Source organism: Oncorhynchus clarkii, chromosome 28 (assembly GCF_045791955.1).
Source record: "Oncorhynchus clarkii lewisi isolate Uvic-CL-2024 chromosome 28, UVic_Ocla_1.0, whole genome shotgun sequence".
Lineage (NCBI taxonomy): Eukaryota > Metazoa > Chordata > Actinopteri > Salmoniformes > Salmonidae > Oncorhynchus > Oncorhynchus clarkii.
The window spans coordinates 29,426,754-29,435,324 of NC_092174.1; the positions used below are offsets into that span (position 1 = coordinate 29,426,754).

General features: G+C 39.5%; 1 protein-coding gene and 1 non-coding gene across 3 annotated transcripts in view; one reads left to right on the plus strand and one right to left on the minus strand.

Annotated features, from left to right (window-relative positions):
- LOC139387158 (autophagy-related protein 9A-like) overlaps positions 1-3,734 on the plus strand; it is a 23,555-nt gene extending 19,821 nt beyond the window's left edge. For both annotated transcript variants that reach the window (XM_071133199.1, XM_071133200.1), the window contains exon 15: positions 153-3,734. The gene's annotated coding sequence lies outside the window, so the exon portion shown is untranslated. The remainder of the gene's footprint in view (positions 1-152) is intronic.
- trnaa-ugc (transfer RNA alanine (anticodon UGC)) lies at positions 2,379-2,455 on the minus strand. Its single transcript has one exon. It is a non-coding gene; the product is annotated as a tRNA-Ala (tRNA).
- Positions 3,735-8,571: the final 4,837 nt, after the last annotated feature.

Here is an 8,571-nt window from a genome sequence, read left to right on the forward strand (position 1 = left end):
AACAGAAATATTGCACATATAATGGATCTACTGCTTATCAGACTTGCTTTCAATGACTAAAATGTCTGTCTGAAAACAGTCGGGTCATACACAATTCCATTATGGAACTTAAAAAAAAAAAAATCCTGACTGTCTTTTCTCTTCTTTTGCAGTGTTTACACTTTCCTTTCTGGATGAACATTGTGGCCTTAGATGATCTTTTTGGAGTATAGGATAGATAGGACCTTTATGACGTCACACAGCACAGACAGCTGGGGAACTCATTGGATAACCACTGTCTCCATGCCTCTCCTCCTATCACATCAGGAGGCTTTGTCGTCAGGGAAACCAACTGTATGTCTTCCGTCCCTCTCCATGTTTTTGTTTTGTTATAGAATGTATTTACATCGCTCATAGAGGTGTGTGTGTGTGTGTGTGTGTGTGTGTGTGTGTGTGTGTGTGCGTGTGCGCGCGTGTGTGTGTGTGTGTGTGCGCGCGCGCTTTGGGACTCTGCGAAAGAGTGGCATGCACAGCTAGGACACTTGCAAGGCAGGCTTGAGCATGGTACGCAGCAAAACCTGTCACACTTTTGTTGAATATTCATGTTTTTTTATATATATATAAGTTTGATTTGTGCATTTGGGAGGTTTACAATATGGGTCTGGGTTCACTTTCTCATGGTGGAAATGGTGTCTTTCCTGGTGCTGAAGAGACTGGAGTGAAGGTGTATCATACTAGCTGCCTGACCATTTTCACTATATGATGAAAGTTAAGTGCAAAATTCTACATTGGCATATTTGGCCCTTACTTATTGCTTGACATTTGTAAATACACTTTAGCGTCTTACCTCTATATGAATATTTAAGTTTTGTTGTTTTTAGTCCTTGGGGCAGTTTTAATCATTGGGGAAGATGGAAAAGTACTGAAAACAGTGACATGAAGCAGGCTGCAACTATACTACTGCTTCTACAGATAGGACCCCACTAGAAAATATGACAAAAGCCTACAGATGCGCTAGATTAATTAACCACAATTGTAAACAGGATAAAATCTCATTAAAAGCTGCTGTCTGATTTAAATGGGCCTAATATTATTATCTTTCTTTAAAATCCTGGGTGACTCTAAGACAGGATTCAACATATAATAACTTGATTATTTTGTATCAAAGTATCTTCCATGTACAGTCTCCACTGGCAACAGGGGTGTTATACTTGACAAAGGTACATACATCAAGATTACATATGTACAGTAAATTAAGAAGTGTTGTTGAAAACATTAATTTTGCATGTACTGCTCAACATTTTGTTTACAAAACACTTTCCCCTATGTACACACAAGTGAACTTTATTATTATTTTGCAATTACAGCAATCAGATCTTGAGGCTTAAACCGGTTGGTTTTCTGTTCTACCTGATAGTTAATTGCACTCACTTGGTGTCCACGGTCTAAATTAGTCCCTGATTAGAGGGTACAATGAAAAAATGCAGTGGAACTAACTTCGAAATCCAGAGTTGAGATTGAGGGTTATAGAGGATGATGTGAGCTGGCCAATCAGCGGTCTACTCACATTAATATTTTTAATGACCGGTATACACCCACACCATTCTGTTTTTGGGGTATGCCCACACCATTCTGTTGTTGGGGTATGCCCACACCATTCTGTTGTATTGGGTATGCCCACACCATTCCAACACAGAATAGCATTCTTTTTATACAAATAATTGTACATTCTTCATTCAAAAACTGTGGAAGGAAAACAACTATTTCACTCATATTGGTATTCATTATATGTCATATTTCATAGAAATCTGGTAACTGGATAGTTACTTTAATATATTTCATTTAGTATTTATTGTTGAAAAATCATCTTTATAGTAAATACATTCATACCAAATATGATTGGGATCTAATGTTAATAACTGAATGTCTTAACAGAAATCTTGAAGGCACCCATGTAAATCTAACTTGTTTTCCTTAATGTATGTCTCATACAACATTGAACAAAACTGATTTAAAAAAATATATATTTTTGTTGAATTGCCTTTGACAAAACATATTTGGATATGCAACTTTTAAATGAAACAATCCTTCATGTTGCTGGTTTCATCAGTACAGTACAACTCAAAGGAGGGCACACTTGTCTGCATGTAAATGCTGAACCCACCCAGCCATCATCCCATGAAATACGTGGCATGATGTATCATTGGTACTGTAGCCAGAACAGTTTATTGAAACATTATACTAAAGCTCCATTACTGCTACTGTATCCATGTCCCACTGATACAATAACCTAGTCCACACCTATATGTATATCTCTGTATCCTCCACAACATTTTAGTCATTTAGCAGCTGCTCTTATCCAGAGCGACTTACAGTAGTGAGTGTATACATTTTTGTTTTGGTCCCCCGGTGGGAATCAAACCCACAACCCTGGCATTGCAAGCACCATGCTCTACCAACTGAGCCAAACAGGACCACTATTGTAAGACTAGAGAGTATATGTGTTTGACGACTTTTTCCCTTCATTTAGTTTTTTTCATTTGTGTTTTGAAGTGGTGTGGATGTAGACATCATCCTAACTATGCTAAGCTAACGTTGACTCAAAAGTTTTGCACTGATTGAAAATAAAAATTATATTGCTAGAGACCTGCATCAAACTATATTTTCGATCAAGCCGAGGTCTCAAAGGAACAGTGAGTGGAACTCCCTTCCTGAATGGCCTCTCTCACTATATATAATAACCATAAGTAGGATTGTTATCATCCATACCGTGGGCCTATCACAGACCTGGTTGTTGTTACCTCTGGTCAGCAAAAGTTCACCAATTAGTGGGGAATGTCTGTCAATGTTTTAAGTAACATTATAGGCCTAGTCAATGCCACATATGGTATTGCTGTTGGTGTTCCATTTGTTTTACTGATGTAATAAGTTTTAGGGGAGACGTGGTAGTTCATGAGTCTTGCCAGTTTCCATAGCTAGATTGCACTGCCTCTCCCTATCTTTTTTTATTTGATTATTTTGCTTTATTTTGAGCAGTGCCTTAGGGTTAGCTTTAGTTCATATTAGAAACCATTGAAACCGTCAGAGCTCATTTTACTTTGTATTTTAGCAGCACATAATGTACAGTATTTCTTTTGGCAGGATTGTCATGTTTTGGCACCAAGTATACAGTGGGACTTGTATTCTAATATTGTTGATGAGTCCTGAGTAACATGAACTACAACAGACTGATATTTGACATAAAAGTAGTCAAATCACTTTCACCTGATGACAGAATTAATCTGATCAAAGTGTTTCGTTCTGTACTGTCTGCCTCCCCAGTCCAAAATAATCAGTTGGGGAAGGGAAATGTTCTATACCCTTTTCATTTATGTTTAATTATTATTTAATTCCATCCTTGAGGCTCCCCATTCAATATCATTGCTTCTTATCCACTACAAACCAGTCTCCCCCCAAAAAACATGTTGACTGGTACAAGGTGCTACGTTTTCATATTCTTAGTGTTGAATAGATTTTGAGCCATCTATTCTTTGTTGCTTAGGTTTGTTCTTTTTGTTTGTTTTGTTTAATTTAAGAAACACTAGCTGAGAATGAACAATGCCAAAATAACTTGTTTTCAGCAAAGCTTTATCATACACATTTTATTTGTTTTCTGTAACTGAATAGGCAAAGGAATTCTTATTGTGTGTATTTAATCATTGAAGTGTGTCCCAAATTCTAATGTACTTGATTTGAAATAAAACATGTAATATACATTCTGTTCTATGCATTTCTTGAGTTTCCTTGGCAATGTTTGCATTGGAACAAACTTTTCAAATACTGTAGTATTCCTGAACTGCCATGAAACATTTAATAAATAATGCATTGCCCAGCCATTCTCTTTTAAAAAATGTATTTTTCAGTTTATTAGTGTGATAAACAAACTGGACATAACTAGTAATAATTAACATTCAACAATTGGCATATAAGAATATGTGTATCAACAATTTTTTATTAAAACGAATTGCAAACAATTCAGAAGGTAAGAAAACAAAGCTATTGGCAGCATTTTAGAAAAAGAGCTAAATAAAAGTTGTTCAACCACCATAACTTGAAGTTCTTTAACAGATCGGACGAGTCATGGAGGTGCGATGGAGACACTTCTAGGGAGAAGAACTCTGCTGCCCCCCCTGGAACCTTTACTGCCCACCTTTAACCCTCAATTACTGTTTCTTATCTGAATCTGCTGTTGCAATCATGAAAAATATGATTAAAATGTGTATAAAATATAATTAGATAATTACAAGAAGTGCATGTTCACTTCATCAAGAAACATGAACTTCAAACAAATAATTAACATATGCATTTTTTGATAGAAGAGCAACTCTTCTGTCACTCACTTCATCGTTGTGTCTTATAAACTTCCAGTGCTCAGTAGCATCCCAACTAGTTGTTTCCATGTCATTTCAATGAAATGATGTTGAACCAACGTGGAATAGATATTGAATTTATGTCTGTGCCCAATGGGCCACCTGCGTAGCATGATATCCTACCTAGACACTTTAGACAGGTTGTGTGATTTGTTTTGTTTGGGTGTCGTCAGATACAGTTCAGGGAAATAAATATTCAAACGTATAACATCTATTATGATTTTTTATACTCTGAAATCAAAGATAACCCTTTTGGTTAGACCGCAAGTGGCAGTCTAACCAAAAGGGTTATCTTTCAGGATTTCGGAGTATTTTACAGTACAGTATTTTAAGCTACACTTGGAGCACCTGTATTTGGGGATATTCTCCCATTCTTCTCTGTAGCTCCTCTCAAGCTCTGTCTCAGGTTGGATGAGGAGCGTTTCTGCGCAGCTATTTTCAGGTCTCTCCAGAGATGTTCGATTGGGTTCAAGTCCGGGCTCTGGCTGGGAAACTCAAGGACATTCAGAGACTTGTCCTGAAGCCACTCCTGCGTTGTCTTGGCTGTGTGCTTAAGGATCTCTATGCACTTTTCACTTTTCTCATTCATCTTTGCCTTGATCCTGACTAGTCTCCCAGTCCCTGCTGCTGAAAAACATCCTCGCTGCATGATTCTGCCACCAACATGCTTCACCGTAGGGATGGTGCCAGGTTTCCTCCTGACGTGACATTCAAGCCAAAGAGTTCAATCTTGGTTTCATCAGACCAGAGAATCTTGTTTCTCATTGTCTAAGAGTGCTTTAGGTGCCTTTTAGCAAACTCCCAAGTGGGCTGTCATGTGCCTTTTTGTGAGGAGTGGCTTCCGTCTGGCCACTCTACGATAAACACCTGATTGGTGGAGTGCTGCAGAAATGGTTGTCCTTCTGGAATGTTCTAACATCTCCACAGAGGAAATCTAGAGCTCTGTCAGAGTGACCATCGGGTACTTCGTCACCTCCCTGACAAGGCCCTTCTCTGCGATTGCTCAGTTTGGTGGGGGGGACAGCTCTAGGAAGAGTCTTGGTGGTTCCAAACTTCTTCCATTTATGAATGATAGAGGCCACTGTGTTCTTGGGGACATTCAATGCTGCAGAAATGTTTTGGTACTCTTCCCAAGATCTCTGGCTCAAAACAATCCTGTCTACGGACAATTCCTTCGACCTCATGGCTTGGATTTTGCTCTGACATGCACTGTCAACTGTGGGACCTTTCCAAATGATGTCCAATCAATTGAATTTACCGCAGGTGGACTCCAATCAAGTTGTAGAAACATCTCAAGAATGATCAATGGAAATAGGATGCACCTGACCTCAATTTCGAGTTTCATAGCAAAGGGTCTGAAAACTTATGTAAATAAGGCATTGCTGTTTTTTTATTTTTTATAAATTTGCTAACATTTCATTTTTTTACATTTGTCATTATGGGGTATTGTGTGTAGAAAAGGGCTGTAATGTAACAAAATGTGGAAAAGTCATGGGGTCTGAATACTTTCCGAAGGCACTGTGTGTCTGCCATTCAGAAGGTGAATGGGCAAGGCAAAAGATTTAAGTGCCTTTGAGCAGGTTATGGTAGTAGGTGCCAGGCACACCAGATTTAGTGTTTCAAGAACTGCAACACTTTCCCGAGTGTATCAAGAATGGTCCACCACCCAAAGGACATCCAGCCAACTTAACACAACTGAGAGAAGCATTGGAGTCAACACGCACCAGCGACTCCTGTGGCGGGCCGGGCACAGTGCACGCTAACCAATGTTGCCAGGTGCACAGTGTTTCCTCTGACACATTGGTGCGGCTGGCTTCTGGGTTGGATGCGCGCTGTGTTAAGAAGCAGTGCGGCTTGGTTGGGTTGTGTATCGGAGGACGCATTACTTTGTAGTAGTAGTAATGGTGGTAGTAGTAGTAGTAGTAATGGTAGTAGTAGTAGTGGTAGTAGTAGTAATGGTAGTAGTAGTAATGGTAGTAGTAGTAGTAATGGTGGTGGTAGTAGTAGTAGTAGTAGTATTAGTGGTAGTAGTAGTAATGGTAGTAGTAGTAATGGTAGTAGTAGTAGTAGTGGTAGTAGTAGTATTAGTGGTAGTAGTGGTAGTAGTAGTAGTAGTAGTAGTAGTAGTTTATTGATCCCAACATGGATAATTGATTTATCACCACAAGCATACACAATACATAATGTACAGACACCCGGACAAGGGTCAATAACAATAGTCTTATTGACAACAATGAAGACTACCAGGTCTGCCTTGTCAACAAGCACAATTTATTCCAAGCAGTTGATAATCCAAAGAATACAGGCAAACAATACCCCATTCGGGCAGAATATGTTCTATTAAAGCCCCCATACAGTCTTTGTAATGTTATTTTTAAATCATCACTGTATGGCTAATAAATCACTGTGTGTGTCTATTTAATGAAAATAACTCCAAAATATATTTTTAATCATCTATTTCGCTGAGCCTCGTTTGGCCCTTGAAATGCTCAGTCTGATCATGTGGGCGTTAGGAAAATGTGAAAATATTCACATACACACTGAATGGCTGATAGTAAAGTCTAGAGCCCACCCCTTTACCCAGATGAACAGTTATTGGTCTAGTATAATCAGATCACATTAAGAAATCATGATGTCTACAAAAAAGCTTTCTTAGTGTCCAACAAGCTTTCTCTGCCCTTAACCTTGTTCTGAACATCTCCAAAACAAAGGTCATGTGGTTTGATAAGAAGAATGCCCTCTCCCCACCGGTGTGATTACTACTACTGAGGGTTTAAGAGCTTGAGGTAGTCAACTCATACAAGTACTTGGGAGTATGGCTAGTATGGTACACTGTCCTTCTCTGAGCACATATCAAAGCAGCAGGCTAAGGTTAAATCTATACTTGGTTTCCTCTATCGTAATCGCTCCTCTTTCACCTCAGCTGCCAATCTAACCCTGATTCAGATGACCACCCTACCCATGTGTAGCCGATGTGAAATGGCTAGCTAATTAGCGCTAGTGGAGTTTCAATCGGTGACGTCACTTGCTCTGAGACCTTGAAGTAGTGGTTCCCCTAGCTCTGCAAGGGCCGCGGCTTTTGTGGAGCAATGGGTAACGATGCTTCAAGGGTGATTGTTGATGTGTGCAGATCGTCCCTGGTTCGCGCCCAGGTTGGGGCGAGGGGACGGGTGTAAAGTCTACACTGTTACACATGCTAGATTACGGAGACATAATTTATAGATCACAGGTAAGGGTGCTCTCGAGCGGCTAGATGTTCTTTACCATTCGGCCATCAGATTTGCCACCAATGATCCTTATAGGACACATCACTGCACTCTATACTCCTCTGTAAACTGGTCATCTCTGTATACCTGTCGCAAGACACACTGGTTGATGCTTATTTATAAAACCCTCTTAGGCCTCACTCCCCCCTTTCTGAGATATCTACTGCAGCCCTCATCCTCCACATACAACATTGTTCTGCCAGTCACATTCTGTTAAAGGTCCCTAAAGCACACAAGTCCCTGGGTTGTTCCTCTTTTCAGTTTGCTGAAGCTAGCGACTGGAACGAGCTGCAACAAACACTCAAACTGGAGAGTTTTATTCCATCTCTTCATTTATAGACTCAATCATGGACACTCTTACTGACAGTTGTGGCATCTTCGTGTGATGTATAGTTGTATCTACCTTCTTGCACATTGTGCTGTTGTCTGTGCCCAATAAAGTATGCCTTTTGGTATGCCGTCATTGTAAATAAGAATTTGTTCTAACTGATTTGCCTACTTTCTAAATAAAGGTTATGTAAAAATGTCTGCCAAAAGTTCCATCCCACCTGAACAGCCTGACATTCAGCTCTTATGAAAAAGGGCATTATCATCATTTTCACAATTTCAGAGTGTTAGCTCGACCTCGTAGTGCGGAAATCTTTTTCTTTTTTTACTGCACTGCCCACTTCAGAAGATATCTTACTTATTAAGTCATAGATACACATTAACTGCAATGAACTGTTTCTCAAATATATAAACATATATACTGAACCACCAAGCACCATTGTAAAATGAGAGGCTTATCTCCGTGTCACATTGCACAAGCAACATGCCTCCACCCACTGGGGTGCATGGCTTACTAACCAGGACAACCGGTTGTAAGACCAATAACTATTAAATGTACAGTGTTATCGTGTAAGGTACACATTCTGTTT